This window comes from Pan paniscus, chromosome 8, assembly GCF_029289425.2.
Source record: "Pan paniscus chromosome 8, NHGRI_mPanPan1-v2.0_pri, whole genome shotgun sequence".
In the NCBI taxonomy this organism is placed as follows: Eukaryota; Metazoa; Chordata; class Mammalia; order Primates; family Hominidae; genus Pan; species Pan paniscus.
This window is the reverse complement of record NC_073257.2, coordinates 79,380,538-79,402,368: the sequence shown is the minus strand read 5'-3', so window position 1 is coordinate 79,402,368 and position 21,831 is coordinate 79,380,538. Positions and strand designations below refer to the sequence as shown.

Here is a 21,831-nt window from a genome sequence, read left to right as displayed (position 1 = left end):
AGAGTACTTGAATATAGGAAGCATCATAGCTGCTTGGTAAATGTTGGCTTTCTGAAAAAAATCACCATCACCACTTTTTATTAATATGTGTGTGCCTTTTGACAAATGTCCATTTCTTCTTTTGACAACAAGGGATACCACTTTTTATGATTTCTTATAGAACTCCTTGTGGAAGAATGGCTGGAAATACGTTGAACAGAATAAATCACTACACAAATGTAATGAATTATTAACTAGGAAGTTGGGTCAACATCCCTGGGCTTTGGACCCTATTTGATCTAAGTGATTCTGTTTGCTCTTTGAGATGCACCATAATGTTCAGGAAACAAGTGGTCTGTTTCTCACAAGAAAACTTAAATAGGAAGGAATTGCAAGGATAACAATATTTATTGATTTTTGACTAAATTAAAAAATTCAACTTTACTTTTATAATTGTTAATTATGCTTTAGAGGAAAAATTTTCTGACCTATGGATTTTTTTTTTTTTTGAAACAGAGTCTCACTCTGTCACCTAGGCTAGAGGGCAGTGGTGTGATCTTGGCTCACTGCAACCTCTGTCTCCAAGGTTCAAGTGATTCTTATGCCTCAGCCTCCCGAGTAGCTGGGATTACTGGTGCACACCACCATGCCCAACTAATTTTTGTATTTTTTTAGTAGAGATGGGGTTTCACCATGTTGGCCAGGCTGGTCTTGAACTCCTGACCTCAGGTGATCCACCTGCCTCGGCCTTCCAAAGTGCTGGGATTGTAGGCATGAGCCATCACCCCTGGCCCTGACCTATGGATATTTGACTCTTCTTGATAGATTAAATGATGAAACATATGCACCAATGGAAAGGATGCATTAAGTACAGCCACTGAATTTTGCTAAAATAGCCCATAACTTTTCTGTTTTTCTGTCTATTCCTTTTACTTTTTAATCATGCAGCAGATGGCTTCAGATACCATTTATTTTGAGATATAAATTCTAGGCAAACAATAGACAAATGTAATACATATTGTATTTGCTTCAGATGAACAGGAAATGAACATAGTGCATTTTTGAACTTTACACACACACACATGTGCACACACAGCCCCCTACATTTTCTTGACTGACACAGTAGTCCACATTAGAATTAAGTGATAATGTTTTCCTCATAGGTTTCTTTGGAGTTAATATTCACCTTGGTGTATTTCAGTTACCCAAGGTATGCATTAATGGCCCAGAATGCACACCTTGGGAGATATCTTAATACTATTATGATATGGTTTCTCAGTTTCCTATTTGAATTTGAAGAATTCTTTTATTTTCTCTTTTATTGAATCTGTCCTATTTCTATGAAATGACAAATGGGAAATAAGGATAGAAAAGTAGTAAAGGCCTCTCTCTGCTCCTTAATGATGCTTTTATTGTAAAATCTTGCATTTTTTAATTTTAATTTTTCTTCTCAAAACTTTCTTTTACCTGAAGCCTACTGTTGTTTCACCATCTTATATCCTTCAGCTCAGTTAAGACTAAGTTTCCATTTCCTAATTTAAGTTGGCCAAAAACATTAAATTAGCAGGTGTTTGTGTTATTTTGTTTCCTAATAGAACAGGAAGCTGCCCAATGACCAGTGAAGCAATTGATATGCAGCATCTTGGCAGAGAGAAGACTGGAGACAGAAGCCAACCCATAATGGAATCCAAATAGCAAAGTATACATGGGCTTTTCTGCTGCACATCTTAATCTCAAACAAACAAAACCTCTTTTTATAAGCTCCCTTTCCTTCCCTTACCAGAGTGGTTTTGTCAGCTTCAGAAACCTCATTTAAACACCTGGAAGAGAAACTCAGTAATTTGTATGTAGCTCTGCTTTGTTGAGCAGAGTATATGCTGAGCTATTCCATGTGGGCAGGAATGTAGCTTCGTAAGGAAGTTTTCTTTGATTCTCAGAAATGCAGGTTTGTCCAACGGTTCATGGAATCAATTGCTGTGAAAACCTCTTAGGTTTGCTTTTTCTGATGGTCAGGCTACAGGAGCTTTCTCTTCTTATTTTTATATTTCAGACTTTTTTTTCTTTTTTAAAAATATGAGCCCTCAAAGTGGATACAGGATTCTTACAGATGGACAGAATATCTAATTTTCTCATTCTTCCCTTAATAACATGGGTAATATGACACCATAGCCAGTCCATAGCTAGTTTATACCAGTGTCCTTTGCCAAAAGAAGGCTCACACTGTGGATATTGGCTTTACTTTTTGTTTTTCATTTCCTTGATTTTATGTGAAGCTTTTTAAATTAAAGTATAACATACATTCAGAAAAATGCATAGTGTGAAATAAATAGTTCAATGAATTTTTCCAAACTAAACACATCGGTGTAACTAGCACTCAGGACAAGAAATAGAAAATTACCAGAAGCTGAAACATTCCTCCTCCCTGTTTAGTCTCTAATCACCCCCCCAAGAATAACCACTATTTTGATTTTTAAAATGATAGGTTACTTTTGCCTGAGTATGAACTTCACATAGATGGAATTAAACAATACATACTCTTTTATGTCTTGCTTTTTTTTTTTTTTATCACGTGTAGCTGTCTTTTTTTCTTTTTCATTACTCTGGGTTGTGTCCAGGTCGGGACTATTACAGACAGTGCTGGTATGGAACATTTTTGCCTGTGTCTTTAGATGGACATAGGAACATATTTCCATATGTGTGTATCCTCTCCTAGGAATGAAATAGCTGGGTAACAGGGCATGCATATACTCAGCTTCAGTAAATACTATCAAATCATTTTCCAAAGTAGTTGTACCAACGGCTTCACTAACATTTAATGTGAAGATAGGTATAGTTTAATTTTGCTCTTCAGCTTTCTGTGGCATTGCCATGCATAAATTTATTGAAACTCTCTGGATTAAAGTATATTTTCCCCATGTTTTATTTCTTGGAGTAGTCATATCTGGAGTTTCTATCTCCTTTTGAGCATATTGACTTCCTCTGGCTTAATTCTTATTCATTTGTCTGTTTCCTTAACAAAAATGTATTAAACTCCTAATATGTGCTGTATACTACTAGATAATGAGGTATAAAATAAGTAAGCCATAGTACTTGCACTCAAGAGAATTATAATGAAGTAGTGAAGACAGAAGTATGAACAGGTATAATTTATTTTACTCAAATCTAAAAAGCTACTTCTATGACCTAGTATCTCCAGATTTAAGTAAAGAAGCCCATTAACAAGTTATCAAGTTTGTTCATGATTTACAGATGTTTTTATCATGTGTTTTCCAATAAAAATTTCCCCTTTCCAAGGTGAACAGACCTCATATTTTTAAGCTTTCCAGAAACAGAAGTCATTCTGTTCAAAATTGCTTTTAAAGAAAAATCATTTGTTATCTTAATGTATGATGACCATGATTACCCACAGTAGTTTAGATTCTAACTCTGTAGCCTGCATGCGTTTTCTGGCCTATTTAAAAATATTTTTAATTGAATTTTTTTTTTTAGTTTAGTATTTGCTGATACCCTTCTTGCTAATATAAATATATATTTGGCCTTTTGGGCTAGCACATAAAATTACTGGGTTGATATACTCAAGGGACAATTTACGATGACTCCCAGATTCTTCTCCTTATTGTAATATTTACCCTGGATGCAGGTCCTGTAGCCTTCACACACATGGCTTTAGCTCCCAACTGTGAGCTGGTGTTTGACATATCTCTATTTCTGGCCCAGACTCTCCTCTGAAGTCTAGATTCATGTGTATTGTATTTTCATTTGGATCTTGTGCTGATATATTACATTTGGCAGATTACAAAATGTATTCACCTTTTTCTTCCAAGCACATTCTTCTCTCTGTATTCTCATTGTGGTGAATGCATCACCACTTCCACGATTGCTGAAACAATTCTCTAGATGCTTTCAAATACCTTCTCTTCCCTACTCCCATCTAGATATACCAAAATCCTACCATTTGTACCTCCTAAAAATTTCCTGGATCTCTCCCACTATAGCCTAGCAATAGTGTTCAGGCACTTATTGTCTCTTTCCCAGACCTGGATTATTGCCTGGTCTCTCTGACTGCAATTTCATTCTCTCCAATCCACTCAAAAACCCATTGCCAGAGCAATCTTTGTAAATACACATCTGAGCTTGTTGCTTTCAGAGTTCTTTAGCAGAGCACGTGAAATGTCTCTTGCCTACCTTTTTCTGCTGGATTCATCACCATTCATGCTTAGGTTTCCTGTATTTGTCATATCACCTGCAGTGACCTGCACCTTCCTCGCCTTTTCATGCTTCAGGCCTTTCCACATGCTCTTTTGTTCTGCATTGCTCATAGATTCTTTTTTTTTCTATTATACTTAGGCAATGTTTGAATTTTTTAATTTTAATTTTTAAAAAAAATTTCCATAAGTTATTGGGGAGTAGGTGGTATTTGGTTACTAGAGTAAGTTCTTTGGTGGTGACTTGTAAAATTTTGGTGCACCCATCATCTGAGCGGTATACACTGCGCCATATTTATAGTCTTTTATCCCTTCCCCCAATTCCACACCTCCCCACCCCAAGTCCCCAAAGTCCATTATATCATTCTTATGCCTTTGTGTCCTCATAGCTTAGCTCCCACATATCAGTGAGAACACATGATGTTTGGTTTTCCATTCCTGAGTTACTTCACTTAGAATAATAGTATCCAATCTCATCCAGGTCGCTGCAAATGCTATTAATTCATTTCTTTTTATGACTTAGTGGTATTCCATTGTGTGTGTATATATATATATACCATAGTTTCTTTATCCACTCATTGATTGATGGGCATTTGGGTTGGTTCCACAATTTTCCAATGGTGAATTGTCCTGCTGTAAACATACGTGTGTAAGTATCTTTTTCATGTAACGACTTCTTTTCCTCTGGGGTAGATACCTAGTAGTGGGATTGCTGGATCAAATGGTAGTTCTACCTTTAGCTCTTTAAGTAATCTCCGCCCTGTTTTCCATAGTGGCTGTACTAGTTTACATTCCCATCAGCAGTGTAGAAATGTTCCCTGATCACTGCATCCACGCCAACGTCTACTGTTTTTTATTTATTTTTTGATTATGGCTATTCTTGCAGGAGTAAGATGGTATTGCCTGTAGTTTTGATTTGCATTTCCCTGATCATTAGTGATGTTGTGCATTTTTTCATATGTTTGTTGGCCATTTGTATATCTTCTTTTTTTATTTCTTTATTATTTATTTATTTATTATTATACTTTAAGGTTTAGGGTACATGTGCACAATGTGCAGGTTAGTTACATATGTATACATGTGCCATGCTGGTGCGCTGCACCCACTAACTTGTCATCTAGCATTAGGTATATCTCCCAGTGCTATCCCTCCCCCCACCCCCCACCCCACAACAGTCCCCAGAGTGTGATGTTCCCCTTCCTGTGTCCATGTGTTCTCATTGTTCAATTCCCACCTATGAGTGAGAATATGCGCTGTTTTGTTTTTTCTTCTTGCGATCGTTTGCTGAGAATGATGATTTCCAATTTCATCCATGTCCCTACAAAGGACATGAACTCATCATTTTTTATGGCTGCATAGCATTCCATGGTGTATATGTGCCACATTTTCTTAATCCAGTCTATCATTGTTGGACATTTGGGTTGGTTCCAAGTCTTTGCTATTGTGCAGAGTGCCGCAATAAACATACGTGTGCATGTGTCTTTATAGCAGCATGCTTTATAGTCCTTTGGGTATATACCCAGTAATGGGATGGCTGGGTCAAATGGTATTTCTAGTTCTAGATCCATGAGGAATTGCCACACTGACTTCCACAATGGTTGAACTAGTTTACAGTCCCACCAACAGTGTAAAAGTGTTCCTATTTCTCCATATCCTCTCCAGCACCTGTTGTTTCCTGACTTTTTAATGATTGCCATTCTAACTGGTGTGAGATGATATCTCATTGTGGTTTTGATTTGCATTTCTCTGATGGCCAGTGATGGTGAGCATTTTTTCATGTGTTTTTTGGCTGCATAAATGTCTTCTTTTGAGAAGTGTCTGTTCATGTCCTTCGCCCACTTTTTGATGGGGTTGTTTTTTTCTTGTAGATGTGTTTGAGTTCATTGTAGATTCTGGATATTAGCCCTTTGTCAGATGAGTAGATTGCAAAAATTTTCTCCCATTTTGTAGGTTGCCTGTTCACTCTGATGGTAGTTTCTTTTGCTGTGCAGAAGCTCTTTAGTTTAATTAGATCCCATTTGTCAATTTTGTCTTTTGTTGCCATTGCTTTTGGTGTTTTAGACATGAAGTCCTTGCCCATGCCTATGTCCTGAATGGTAATGCCTAGGTTTTCTTCTAGGGTTTTTATGGTTTTAGGTCTAACGTTTATGTCTTTAATCCATCTTGAATTGATTTTTGTATAAGGTGTAAGGAAGGGATCCAGTTTCAGCTTTCTACATATGGCTAGCCAGTTTTCCCAGCAGCATTTATTAAATAGGGAATCCTTTCCCCATTGTTTGTTTTTCTCAGGTTTGTCAAAGATCAGATAGTTGTAGATATGCGGCGTTATTTTTGAGGGCTCTGTTCTGTTCCATTGATCTATATCTCTGTTTTGGTACCAGTACCATGCTGTTTTGGTTACTGTAGCCTTGTAGTATAGTTTGAAGTCAGGTAGTGTGATGCCTCCAGCTTTGTTCTTTTGGCTTAGGATTGACTTGGCGATGCGGGCTCTTTTTTGGTTCCATATGAACTTTAAAATAGTTTTTTCCAATTCTGTGAAGAAAGTCATTAGTAGCTTGATGGGGATGGCATTGAATCTGTAAATTACCTTGGTCAGTATGGCCATTTTCACGATATTGATTCTTCCTACCCATGAGCATGGAATGTTCTTCCATTTGTTTGTATCCTCTTTTATTTCATTGAGCAGTGGTTTGTAGTTCTCCTTGAAGAGGTCCTTCATATCCCTTGTAAGTTGGATTCCTAGGTATTTTATTCTCTTTGAAGCAATTGTGAATGGGAGTTCACTCATGATTTGGCTCTCTGTTTGTCTGTTATTGGTGTATAAGAATGCTTGCGATTTTTGTACATTGATTTTGTATCCTGAGATTTTGCTGAAGTTGCTTATCAGCTTAAGGAGATTCTGGGCTGAGACAATGGGGTTTTCTAGATATACAATCATGTCGTCTGCAAACAGGGACAATTTGACTTCCTCTTTTCCTAATTGAATACCCTTTATTTCCTTCTCCTGCCTAATTGCCCTGGCCAGAACTTCCAACACTATGTTGAATAGGAGTGGTGAGAGAGGGCATCCCTGTCTTGTGCCAGTTTTCAAAGGGAATGCTTCCAGTTTTTGCCCATTCAGTATGATATTGGCTGTGGGTTTGTCATAGATAGTGCTTATTATTTTGAAATACGTCCCATCAATACCTAATTTATTGAGAGTTTTTAGCATGAAGGTTGTTGAATTTTGTCAAAGGCCTTTTCTGCATCTGTTGAGATAATCATGTGGTTTTTGTCTTTGCTTCTGTTTAAATGCTGGATTACATTTATTGATTTGCGTATATTGAACCAGCTTTGCATCCCAGGGATGAAGCCCACTTGATCATGGTGGATAAGCTTTTTGATATGCTGCTGGATTTGGTTTCCCAGTATTTTATTCAGGATTTTTGCATCAATGTTCATCAAGGATATTGGTCTAAAATTCTCTCTTTTGGTTGTGTCTCTGCCCGGCTTTGGTATCAGGATGATGCTGGCCTCATAAAATGAGTTAGGGAGGATTCCCTCTTTTTCTGTTGATTGGAATAGTTTCAGAAGGAATGGTACCAGTTCCTCCTTGTACCTCTGGTAGAATTCGGCTGTGAATCCAGCTGGTCCTGGACTCTTTTTGGTTGGTAAGCTATTGATTATTGCCACAATTTCAGCTCCTGTTATTGGTCTATTCAGAGATTCAACTTCTTCCTGGTTTAGTCTTGGGAGGGTGTATGTGTCGAGGAATTTATCCGTTTCTTCTAGATTTTCTAGTTTATTAGCATAGAGGTGTTTGTAGTATTCTCTGATGGTAGTTTCTATTTCTGTGGGATCAGTGGTGATATCCCCTTTATCATTTTTTATTGCGTCTATTTGATTCTTCTCTCTTTTTTTCTTTATTAGTCTTGCTAGCGGACTGTCAATTTTGTTGATCCTTCCAAAAAACCAGCTCCTGGATTCATTAATTTTTTGAAGGGTTTTTTGTGTGTGTATTTCCTTCAGTTCTGCTCTGATTTTAGTTATTTCTTGCCTTCTGCTAGCTTTTGAATGTGTTTGCTCTTGCTTTTCTAGTTCTTTTAATTGTGATGTTAGGGTGTCAATTTTGGATCTTTCCTGCTTTCTCTTGTGGGCATGTAGTGCTATAAATTTCCCTCTACACACTGCTTTGAATGTGTCCCAGAGATTCTGGTATGTTGTGTCTTTGTTCTCGTTGGTTTCAAAGAACATCTTTATTTCTGCCTTCATTTCGTTATGTACCCAGTAGTCATTCAGGAGGAGGTTGTTCAGTTTCCATGTAGTTGAGCGGTTTTGAGTGAGATTCTTAATCCTGAGTTCTAGTTTGCTTGCACTGTGGTCTGAGAGATAGTTTGTTATAATTTCTGTTCTTTTACATTTGCTGAGGAGAGCTTTACTTCCACATATGTGGTCAATTTTGGAATAGGTGTGGTGTGGTGCTGAAAAAAATGTATATTCTGTTGATTTGGGGTGGAGAGTTCTGTAGATGTCTATTAGGTCCGCTTGGTGCAGAGCTGAGTTCAATTCCTGGATATCTTTGTTGACTTTCTGTCTCATTGATCTGTCTAATGTTGACAGTGGGGTGTTAAAGTCTCCCATTATTAATGTGTGGGAGTCTAAGTCTCTTTGTAGGTCACTCAGGACTTGCTTTACGAATCTGGGTGCTCCTGTATTGGGTGCATATATATTTAGGATAGTTAGCTCTTCTTGTTGAATTGATCCCTTTACCGTTATGTAATGGCCTTCTTAGTCTCTTTTGATCTTTGTTGGTTTAAAGTCTGTTTTATCAGAGACTAGGATTGCAACCCCTGCCTTTTTTTGTTTTCCATTTGCTTGGTAGATCTTCCTCCATCCCTTTATTTTGAGCCTATGTGTGTCTCTGCACGTGAGATGGGTTTCCTGAATACAGCACACTGATGGGTCTTGATTCTTTATCCAATTTGCCAGTCTGTGTCTTTTAATTGGAGCATTTAGTCCATTTACATTTAAAGTTAATATTGTTATGTGTGAATTTGATCCTGTCATTATGATGTTAGCTGGTTATTTTGCTCGTTAGTTGATGCAGTTTCTTCCTAGTCTTGATGGTCTTTACATTTTGGCATGATTTTGCAGCAGCTGGTACCAGTTGTTCCTTTCCATGTTTAGTGCTTCCTTCAGGAGCTCTTTTAGGGCAGGCCTGGTTTTGACAAAATCTCTCAGCATTTGCTTCTCTGTAAAGTATTTTATTTCTCCTTCACTTATGAAGCTTAATTTGGCTGGATATGAAATTCTGGGTTGAAAATTCTTTTCTTTAAGAATGTTGAATATTGGCCCCCACTCTCTTCTGGCTTGTAGAGTTTCTTTGGAGAGATCCGCTGTTAGTCTGATGGGCTTCTCTTTGAGGGTAACCCAACCTTTCTCTCTGGCTGCCCTTAACATTTTTTCCTTCATTTTAACTTTGGTGAATCTGACAATTATGTGTCTTGGAGTTGCTCTTCTCGAGGAGTGTCTTTGTGGCGTTCTCTGTATTTCCTAAATCTGAATGTTGGCCTGCCTTGCTAGATTGGGGAAGTTCTCCTGGATAATATCCTGCAGAGTGTTTTCCAACTTGGTTCCATTCTCCCCATCACTTTCAGGTACACCAATCAGACGTAGATTTGGTCTTTTTACATAGTCCCATATTTCTTGGAGGCTTTGCTCATTTCTTTTTATTCTTTTTTCTCTAAACTTCCCTTCTCACTTCATTTCATTCATTTCATCTTCCATTGCTGATACCCTTTCTTCCAGTTGATCGCATCGGCTCCTGAGGCTTCTGCATTCTTCACATAGTTCTTGAGCCCTGGTTTTCAGCTCCATCAGCTCCTTTAAGCACTTCTCTGTATTGGTTCTTGTGGTTATACATTCTTCTAAATTTTTTTCAAAGTTTTCAACTTCTTTGCCTTTGGTTTGAATGTCCTCCTGTAGCTCGGAGTAAGTTGATCGTCTGAAGCCTTCTTCTCTCAGCTCGTCAAAGTCATTCTCCATCCAGCTTTGTTCCGTTGCTGGTGAGGAACTGTGTTCCTTTGGAGGAGGAGAGGCGCTCTGCTTTTTAGAGTTTCCAATTTTTCTGCTCTGTTTTTTCCCCATCTTTGTGGTTTTATCTACTTTTGGTCTTTGATGATGGTGATGTACAGATGGGTTTTTAGTGTGGATGTCCTTTCTGTTTGTTAGTTTTCCTTCTAACAGACAGGACCCTCAGCTGCAGGTCTGTTGGAGTACCCGGCCCTGTGAGGTGTCATTCTGCCCCTGCTAGGGGTTGCCTCCCAGTTAGGCTGCTCTGGGGTCAAGGGTCAGGGACCCACTTGAGGAGGCAGTCTGCGGGTTCTCAGATCTCCAGCTGCATGCTGGGAGAACCACTGCTCTCTTTAAAGCTGTCAGACAGGGACATTTAAGTCTGCAGAGGTTACTGCTGTCTTTCTGTTTGTCTGTGCACTGCCCCCAGAGGTGGAGCCTACAGAGGCAGGCAGGCCTCCTTGAGCTGTGGTGGGCTCCACCCACTTCGAGCTTCCTGGCTGCTTTGTTTACCTAAGCAAGCCTGGGCAATGGCGGGCGCCCCCCCTCCAGCCTCGCTGCCGCCTTGCAGTTTGATCTCAGACTGCTGTGCTAGCAATCAGCAAGACTCGGTGGGCGTAGGACCCTCCCAGCCAGATGCGGGACACAGTCTCCTGGTGCGCCGTTTTTTAAGCCCGTCGGAAAAGCGCAATATTCGGGTGGGAGTGACCCGATCTTCCAGGTGCTGTCTGTCACCCCTTTCTTTGACTAGGAAAGGGAACTCCCTGACCCCCTGCGCTTCCCGAGTGAGGCAGTGCCTCACCCTGCTTCGGCTCGTGCACGGTGTGTGCACACACTGACCTGCGCCCACTGTCTGGCATTCCCTAGTGAGATGAACCCTGTACCTCAGATGGAAATGCAGAAATCACCCGTCTTCTGCGTCACTCAAGCTGGGAGCTGTAGACCGAGCTGTTCCTATTCAGCCATCTTGGCTCCTCTGTATATCTTCTTTTGAGCATTGTCTATTCATGTCCTTAGCCCACTTTTTGATGGGATTTTTGTTTTTTTCTTATGATTTGTTTGAGTTCATTGTAGATTCTGGATATTAGTCCTTTGTCAGATTACGGATTGTGAAGATTTTCTCCCATTCTCTGGATTGTCTGTTTATTCTGCTCACTGTTCCTTTTGCAATGCAAAAGCTCTTTAGTTTAATTAAGTCCCAACTATTTATCTTTGTATTTGCTTTTGGGTTCTTGGTGATGAAATCTTTGCCTAAGCCAATGTTATCGTGTAGAGTTTTTATAATTTCAGGTCTTAGATTTAAGTCCTTAATCCATCTTGAGGTGATTTTTGTATAAGGTGAGAGATGAGGATTCAGTTTCATTCTCCTGCATGTGGCTAGTCAGTTATCCCAGCACCATTTGTTGAAAAGGGTGTCCTTTCCTCACTTTGTGTTTTTGTTTGCTTTGTCAAAGATGAGTTGGCTTTAAGTATTTGGGTTTATTTCTGGGTTCTCTATTCTGTTCCATTGGTCTATGTGCCTATTTTTATACCAGTACCACTCTGTTTTCATGTCTATGGCCTTATAGTATAGTTTGAAATCAGGTGGTGTGATGCCTCCAGATTTGTTCTTTTTGCTTAGTCTTGCTTTGGCTATGCAGGCTCTTTTTTGGTTCCATATGAATTTTAGAATTGCTTTTTCTAATCCTGTGAAGAATGATGGTAGTATTTTGATGGGGATTGCATTAAATTTGTAGATTGCTTTTGGCAGCATGGTTATTTTCACAATATTGATTCTACCCATCCATGAGCATGGGATGTGTTTCCATTTGTTTTGTCTGTGATTTCTTTCAGCAGTGTTTTGTAGTTTTCCTTGTAGAGGTCTTTCGACTCCTTTGTTAGGTATATTCCTAGGTATTTTATTTTATTTTATTTTTTGCAGCAATTGTAAAAGGGGTTGAGTTCTTGATTTGATTCTCCACTTGGTCACTGTTGGTGTATAGAAGAGCAACTGATTTGTGTATATTAATCTTTTATCTGGAAAATTTGCTGAATTCTTGTATCGTTCTACGATCTTTCTGGAGGAGTATTTAGGGTTTTCAAGGTAAACGATCATATCATCAGTAAATAGTGACAGCTTGACTTCCTCTTTACCAATTTGGATGCCCTTTATTTCTTTCTCTTGTCTGATTGCTCTGGCTAGGACTTCCAGTACTATGTTGCAGAGGAGTGGTGAGAATGGCCATCCTTGTCTTGTTCCAGTTCTCAGAGGGAATGCTTTCAACTTTTCCCCATTCAGTATAATGTTGACTGTGGGTTTGTCATAGATGGCTTTTATTCCATTGAGGTATGTCCCTTGTATGCCGATTTTCCTGATATTTTAATTATAAATGGATCCTGGATTTTGTCAAATGCTTTTTCTGCATCTATTGAGATGATCATGTGATTTTTGTTTTTAATTCTGTTTATGTGGTGTATCACATTTATTGACTTGCATATGTTAAACCATCCCTGCATCCCTGGTATGAAACCCACTTGAGCATGGTGGATTATCTTTTTGATATGTTTTTGGTTTCAGTTAGCCAGTATTTTGTTAAGGATTTTAGCATCTATCTTCATCAGGGATATCGGTCCATAATTTTCTTTTTTGTTTATGTCCTTTCCTGGTTCTGGTGTTAGGGTGATGCTGGCTTCATAGAGTGAATTAGGGAGGGTTCCTTCTTTCTCTATCTTGTGGAATAGTGTCAGAAGGGTTGGTACTAATTCTTTGAATGTCTGGAAGAATTCTGCTGTGAGTCCATCTGGTCCTGGATTTTTTTGTTGGTAATTTATTAATTACTATTTCAATCTCGCTGCTTGTTATTGGTCTGTTCAGGGTATCTAATTCTTACCGATTTAAGCTAGGAGGGTTGTATTTTTCCAGGAATTTATCCATCTTTTCTAGGTTTCTAGTTTATCTGCATAAAGGTGTTCACAGTAGCCTTGAATGATCTTTTGTATTTCAGTGGTGTCAGTTGTAATATCTCCTGTTTCTTTCTATTTTTTTTTTGAGATGGAGTTTCACTCTTGTTGCCCAGGCTGGAGTGCAGTGGCACGATCTCAGCCCACTGCAACTTCCACCTTCCGGTTTCAAGCAATTCTCCTGCCTCAGCCTCCCAAGTAGCTGGGATTACAGGTGCCTGCCACCACGCCCTGCTAATTTTTGTATTTTTGGTAGAGATGGGGTTTTACCATGTTGGCCAAACTGGTCTCAAACTCCTGACCTTGTAATCTGCCCGCCTCAGTCTCCCAAAGTGCTGGGATTACAGGCGTGAGCCACCGTGCTTGGCCTATCTCCTGTTTCTTAATGAGGTTATTTGGATTTTCGCTTGTCTTTTCTTGGTTAGTCTTGCTAACCAATTTTATTTATCTTTTCAAAAAAACTAACTTTTTGTTTCATTTATCTTCTGTTTTCATTTTGTTTTGATTTCATTTAGTTCTGCTCTGATCTTGGTTATTTCCTTTCTTCTGCTGGGTTTGGGTTTGGTTTGTTCTTGTTTCTCTAGTTCCTTGAGGTATAGCCGTAGAGTGTCAGTTTGTGCTTTTTCAGTCTTTTTGGTGTAGGTGTTTAGGGCTGTGAACTTTCCTCTTAGCACCGCCTTTGCTGTATCCCAGAGGTTTTTGTTCAGTTCAAAGAATTTTTAAATTTCCATCTTGATTTCATTTTTGACCCAATGCTAATTCAGGAGCACGTTATTTAATTTCCATGTGTTTGCATGGTTTTGAAGATTCCTTTTGGAGTTGATTTCCAGTTTTTTTCCCACTGTGGTCTGAGAGAGTGCTTGATATAATTTCAATTTTCTTAAATTTATTGAGGCTCATTTTATGGCCTATCATATAGTCTGTCTTGGAGAAAGTTCCATGTGCTGTTGAATAAAATGTGTATTTTGTGGTTGTTGGATGAAATGTTCTGTATATATCTGTTAAGTTCATTTGTTCCAAGGTATAATTTAAATCAATTGTTCCTTTGTTGACTTTTTGTCTTGATGACTTGTCTAGTGCTGTCAGTAGAGTATTGAAGTCCCCCACTATTATTGTGTTGCTATCTCATTGCGTAGATCTATTAGTAATTGTTTTATAAATTTGGGAGCTCCAGTGTTGCATATATGTTTAGGATTGTGATATTGTCCTGTTGGACAAGGCCTTTTATCATTATATAATGTCCCTCTTTGTCTCTTTTGGCTGCTGTTGCTTTAAGTTTTTTTGTCTGATATAAGAATAGCTACCCCTTTGGCCAGGCATGGTGGCTCAGGCCTTTAATCCCAGCACGTTGGGAGGCCAAGGCGGGCAGATCACCTGAGGTTGGGAGTTCAAGACCAACCTGACCAACATGGAGAAACCCTGGCTCTACTAAAAATACAAAATTAGCCGGGCATGGTGGTGCAGGCATGTAATCCTAGCTACTTGGGAGGCTGAGGCAGGAGAATCGCTTGAACCTGGGAGGCAGAGGTTGTGGTGAGCTGAGATTGCGCCATTGCACTCCATCCTGGGCAACAAGAGTGAAACTCCATCTCAAAAAAAAAAAAGAAAAAAAAAAGCTACCTTTGCTTGCTTTTTGTGTCCATTTGCATGAAATACCTTTTTCCACCCCTTTAAGTTTATGTGAGTCTTTACATGTTAGGTGAGTCTTCTGAAGGCAGCAGATGGTTGGTTCATGAGTTCTTATGCATTCTGTGGTTCTGTATCTTTTAAGTGGAGCATTTAAGCCATTTACATTCTGTGTTAGTATTGAGATGTGAGGTACCATTGCATTCATCATGCTATTTGTTGTCTATGTACTTTGGTTTTTTGTTTTTGCTTTTTAACTTGTAGTTTTGTTTTATAGGTCCTGTGTGATTTCTGCTTTAAAGAGGTTCTGTTTTGATGTGTTTCTAGGATTTGTTTCAAGGTTTAGAGCTTCTTATTAGCAGTTCTTGTAGTGGTGGCTTGGTAATGGTAAATTCTCTTAGCATTTGTTTGTCTGAAAAAGACTGTATCTTTCCTTCATATATGATGCTTAGTTTCACTGGATACAAAATTCTTGGCTGATAATTGTTTTGTTTGACAAGGCTGAAGATAGGGTCCCAATTGCTTCTTGCTTGTAGGGTTTCTGGTGAGAAATCTGCTGTTAATATGATAGGTTTTCCTTTGTAGGTTACCTGGTGCTTCAGTCTCACAGCTCTTAAGATTCTTTCCGTCATCTTAACTTCGGATAACCTGATGACAATGTGTCTAGGAGATGATCTGTTCAGGCTGAATTTTCCAGGTGTTCTTTGTGTTTCTTGTAATTGGATGTCTAGGTCTCTAGCAAGGCTGGGGAAGTTTTCCTTGATTATTCCCCTAAATATGTTTTCCAAGCTTTTAGGATTCTCCCCTTCCTCCAGAACATCAATTATTCTTAGGTTTGGTCGTTTAACATAATCCTAGACTTCTTGGAGGCTTTGTTCATATTTTCTTATTCTTTTTTCTTTGTCTTTGTTGGATTGGGTTAATTTGAAGACCTGTCTTTGAGATCTGGATTTCTTTCTTCTACTTGTTCAGTTCTATTCCTGAGACTTTCCAGAGCTTCTTGCATTACTAAAGTGTGTCCAATGTTTCCTGAATTTGTGGTTGCTTTTTCTTTAAGCTATCTATTTCCTTGAATATTTCTCCCTTCACTTCTTGTATTGTTTTTTGGATTTCCTTGCATTAGGTTTCACCTTTCTCTGGTCCCTCCCTGATTAGCTTAATAACTAACCTCCTGAATTATTTTTCAGGTAAAACAGGGATTTCTTCTTGGTTTGGATCCATTGCTGGTGAGGTAGTGTGCTTTTTGGGGGTGCTAAAGAGCCTTGTTTTGTCATATTACCAGATTTTTTCTTCTGGTTCCTTCTTATTTGTGTAGGCTCTGTTAGAGGGAAGGTCTAGGGCTGAAGGCTGTTTTTCAGATTCTTTTGTCCCAAGGGGTGTTCCCTTGATGTAGTACTCTCCCGCTTTTCCTATGGGTGTGGCTTCCTGTGAGCTGAACTGCAATGACTGTTGTCTCTCTTCTGGGTCTAGCCACCTAGCAAGTCTACCCTGCTCTGGGTTGGTACTGGGGGTTATCTGCACAGAGTCCTGTGATGTGAACCATATATGGGTCTCTCAGCTGTGGATACCAGTTCCTGTTCTGGTGGAGGTGGCAGCGGGGTGCAGTGGACTCTGTGAGGGTTCTTAGCTTTGGTGGTTTAATGCTCTATTTTTGTGCTGGTTGGCCTCCTGCCAGGAGATGGCGTTTTGTAGAGAGCATCAGCTGTGGTAGTATGGAGAGGAACTGGCAGCGTGCAGGTCCTAGAACTACCAAGATTATATGCCCTTTGTCTTCAGCTACCAGGGTGGATAGGGAAGGACCATCAAATAGGGACAGAGCTAGGCGTGTCTGAGCTGAGACTGTCCTTGGGTGGGTCTTGCTGTGGCTGCTGTAGGGGATGGGAGTGAGATTCCCAGGTCAATGGAGTTGTGCACCTAAGAAGATTATGGCTGCCTCTCCTGAGTCATCCAGGTTGTCAGGGAAGTGGGGGAAAGCCGGCAGTCACAGGCCTCACCCAGCTCCCAGGCAAACCAAAGGGCTGGTGTCACTCCCACCATGCCCCCAAACAGCCCCGAGTCTGTTTCCAGGTGGTGGGCAAGCCGGGCTTGAGAACTTGCCCCAGGCTACCTGCCTGCCACCTTCAAATGAAAACGGCCTGGTTCTTCCCCCACGCTGTGGAGTCTGCATGCTGGATTCACACCCTCCCTCAAGTTCTGGCCATGAGGCTTCTCACCCTGTTCAAATTGTTACGAAGTTCAGCTGGAATTTTCCTTCTCCCTGTGGTGCTTCCCCCTCCCCCAACCCCTGCTTCTCTGGCTGCCCTCCCAGTGGATACTTGTGATGCCAGGCAGGAATGGCCTGACTGGGGACCCAGCGAGCTCCCAGGGACTTTCTGCTGCTTCCTCTCTATATTTTTTTTTGCTTGGCTCTTTACATTGACTCAGCTCCAGGTAAGGTCAGAAACTTCTCCCGCAAACAGACCTTCATTTGCCCCAGTGGGTTTGTGTATTCAGGAGAGGAGGCTCTCCCTTTCCCACTTCCGCAGTTGGGGCATTCACAGTATTTGTGGTGTCTCCCAGATTTTGCAGGAGCAGTCCGCTTCCTTCAAAGGGTCTGTGGGTCCTCCCTCATAGGGATAACTTCTACTCACTGTTTAAGATTCACCTTCTCTGAAATCCCACCACTTATGACAACTTGGATGAAACTGAAGGACATTATGCTAAGTCAAATAAGCCCGGCACAGAAAGATAAATATTGTATGATTGTATTTATATGTGGAATCTAAACAAGTCAAACTCATAGAAGCAGTTTTACCATAGTTGCCAGGGGTTGGCATGTGGGGGAAACGGGGACATATTGGTCAAAGGGTATAAACTTTCAATTATAAGATGAGTAAGTTCTAGGGACCTAACTCACAGCATGGTGAAGACAGTTAATAATAATGTATTGCTTACTTGAAATTTGCTAAGAGAATAGATCTTACATGTTCTCACAGCACATACACACAAACGCAAAGGGTAACTGTGTGGTGATGGATATATTGATTAATATGATTGTAGTAATCATTACACAATGTATATGTATATGAAAGCATCATATAGCACACCTTGAATCTACACAATTTTTATTTGTTAATTGTACCTCAATAAAGCTGGAAAAAAGATTCACATTCTCTGAGAAATTTTATTTAATCCTTTCAAACTGAGAGACTGTCCTCTATGCTGTGGGTAACTCTATTTTAGTTCCCATGTAAATGTGTTTATTTGTCTCCCCTCCTGATCTTTATCTTTGCATTTCCAACATTTAGCACACTGCCTTGATGCAAAGTCGAGGCTCAGCATAGGAGAGGCTCAACATAGTACAGGTTGAAGGAATGGTTGAATTAATTAACTGATAGCTTAAAGCCCTCCACTTGTATTTTTTAAAATAATATTCCTAAATATATTTTGTTCTCTTGCCAGGGTTAAAACTCATATGTTACTTCTCTACCCACTTGCACAGACTTTAAGGTCTTTTTAAATCCCATCTGTGTGTTTCTTCGTCAGCTGGAAACATTTAATGTCTTCTTAACTTGGAAATCTCCTGTGAGCTTTCTTCTGGAGCATTTAAAAAAAGATTATAAATAAGTATCAATCCTTGAGGAGCTGAATTCTTTATACTTCTCCATCCAAAGAAATCCCTGATTAACTTTACTATTTAATGCCTATTTTGACGTTATGTAAAATTTTAGGGTAAATGGACAACCAAGAACCTTTGAACCTATGGTATCAGTTAAAATAAAACAACTACAAACACCACTACCACAACATACATTTAGGAGGTGACAGTCATTAATTTCTCTTTTATCTGTGTGCCTATTTACTACATTAAGTTTATCATGCTTGATGTCCTTTGGGAGAAATGGTCATGCCTTGTCAGTTTTCCTTACATAAACTCTGCAACCTGCCCCTTTGCCCCTGTCCACTGCTGTAACGTTATATTTGTTATGTTCACTGATCTAGTCCTTTTTCGCAGGCGTCAAGGACTTGCTATTTGGGCTCATGGATTCTGTAATTGCCTTGGGCAGAGATGACAAAGCATAGGCTCCAAATTCATGGGGACTTTAACATTTCAAAGTCCCCATGGCATTAAAGTTACTACAATTTACCGTCAGATTACACATTGCTACCATTAGAGCAAAAGAAATAATTTTAACTTTAGCTTCTTGATTATAATCTATGTTCAAGTTTTTCACCTTTCAGAAACAACCTAAACCTTGACACTGTCCTTCTAAATAAAGAAGCATAATGTATAGGTCACTTCAGAGAGAATTATGTATTAAGTTGTGATTATACAGTAATATCAGAGAATTTGCCTTACCTTTTTCTAAATATTTATACTTTTAATTATTACTCATCTGAGGAGCTGTGCATCCTTTCTAAACATTAAACTATTTATCCTCTAAGTTACACTGATGACTGTAGGTAGAGCTTGTACAACGTTGTGGGAAATACAAAAATCACTAAGATTATCAGTACAAAAACAGTACACCAAGTTTGACAGATGTAAGGAATAAAACAATTCCATATTCTTTCTACACCTTTTCTCTATTTTCCACTTATATTCCATTTCTGATGTGCTATGTACTCAATCTTGTGAGAGGGTCGGCAGAAGTATCATTATCCCATTTTTACAGATAGAAAGACAGACACCGAAAGAGATGAGTTACCCAGCTCACAGTGCTAATGACAGAACTAAAACTAAAACCCAGACCACATATACAAGGGGGAAATCGTAGCAAGCCAAGAAAACCATAGTGTCTTTTCTTGGGTGATTAGTGACTATGAACAGTGGGTTGATAGCTACTTCTAACTGTCCTCCCTACATTTTGTAACGAAGTTAATCTTTCCAAAGCCTGAGTGAAGTAGCAGACAGTGTTTATTTTCAGAAGGGAAGGAACTAAAAATATAGTAGCACAAGCCATTTATTAACCTCAGGCAACATTATTCCCAGAGTAGCAGAGTCTTGTGAAAAGGCATAAGGTTAGCAATCAGTAGACTTAGGTTTAGATCTCTGTTCCTTTACTAGTTTCTATCTCCTTGCACCAAACACCTGTTTAGTTAAAATAGGACTAATAATAGCAGCCTCATTCCCTCAAAGACTATTGTCATGATCTGTAAGATACTGTATAGAAGCACTTTATAAGCTACATGATATTATACAAATACAAGTCCTCATTCTGTGTAGCAAATAAGAAATTTTTCCACTTTGGGAGGCCGAGGCGAGCGGATCACAAGGTCAGAAGATCGAGACCATCCTGGCTAGCATGAGGAAACCCCGTCCCTATTAAAAATACAAAAAATTAGCTGGGTGTGGTGGTGGGTGCCTGTAGTCTCAGCTACTCAGGAGGCCGAGGCAGGAGAACTGCATAAACCCGGGAGGCGGAGCTTGCAGTGAGCCTAGATCGCGCCACTGTACTCCAGCCTCGGCGACAGAGCACGACTCTCTCAAAAGAAAAAAGAAAAAAATTTTTCCTATGTAGGAAATAATGTCACATAGTTTTTAGGATAAGGGCTTGGAAGTTATACTGACATGGGTTACAATACAAGAAATACCACCATCTAGCTCTGCCACTTGGCTAAGAAACTTAGTCTCTTGAAACCTTAGTGTTTTGAGTTTTAAAATGGGAATAATCACATCTCTCATGAGTTTTTATAAAGATTATATGAAATGTTGTATATGAAGTGAATGAACTATTGTAAATGTCCCTTGAATTAGTTTTTTTTAACTTAAGCTTTTATTTGGGAGTAATTTTAGATTTACAGAAAAGTTGCAAAGGTGGTACAGAGAGTTCCCATTTACCTTTTTTCCAGTTTTCTCCATTGTTAATACTGTATCTTACATTTGCCACTACAAAGAAATGGATACTGATGCATTGCTATTAACTATTAGTAATGGTTATTTGGATTTCAGCAGTTTTTCATGAATGTTTTTTCTGTTCCAGGATCTAATCCTCAGTACCACACTGCATTTAGTTATGTCTCCCCAATCTTCTCTGTTCTGTGACAGCTTGTCAGTCCATCTCCTGTTTTCCATGATGTTAATGGTCTTGAGGAATACTGCCCAGGTGTCATTTAGGATGTTCACCAATCTCATTTTGTTTGTTGCTTTTCTCATGATTAGACTGGAATTATGGGTTCCTGGAGGGAATACCACAGAAATGGCATACTTTTCCTGTCACAGTATATCAAGGGGTACATGATATCCATGTGATATCACTGATTATGTTAAATTTCATCGCTTGGTTAAGGTAGGGCTTGCCAGATTTTTTTCTTGTATATTGAGCTAGTTCTGATCGCCTATCACTTAGACAGGGCATTCTCTTTCCTCTCTTCTCTCTGGTGTAATGCTATTCATTTACATTTACTGCAAATTGTCATCTCTGAAGAAATACCTTCTCGGACCATTCAACTAAAGCAGCTTTTCCTTTCAAGTCAATCTCTATGACACTTCACTTTTGTGTTTTCTTCATAGCATTTATTGTCACCTGAAATCATCTCGTTTATTTGTTCATCTAGTTTATTGTTTGTCTGTAGGCCCTTTCCCCCCGAAAAGAAAGAAGAACAAGGTCCTTGTAGGATTTTTTCATATCTGTACACTGGAGTCTAGCACAAGGGCTAGAATATGCTAAGTGCTCAGTAACTAATTGTTGAATAAATATCAAAGAAAGAATGATATAGGATTAATTTATTAGTATTTCTGAAAAAGAAAAATAGCTGAATGGTGGGAGGTTTCATTAGTGTTCTTAATTGGTCTAATTTTAACGGAGAGGTTAAATGCAATTATCGACATCTATGGAATGAGGTAATCAGCATCCTTGTAATTCAAGCTCCCATGTAATGCACTTAATAATGTGAATGCCAGAATATTTTAGCTACTTATAAGGATTTGACTGACAAGGACTTGACTGAATAGTAATGGATCTTTACACATCTGCTCTACGGGGACCTTTACTTATTAACTGTGTCATTGTTTATACTGCAGAATTTTTAACAGAAACTGAAAGAATGT

The 21,831-nt window shown here is 39.2% G+C and overlaps 1 protein-coding gene across 5 annotated transcripts in view; it reads left to right on the top strand.

Annotated features, from left to right (window-relative positions):
• CTNNA3 (catenin alpha 3) overlaps window positions 1–21,831 on the top strand; it is a 1,760,513-nt gene that overhangs the window by 425,126 nt on the left and 1,313,556 nt on the right. The window lies entirely within an intron of this gene.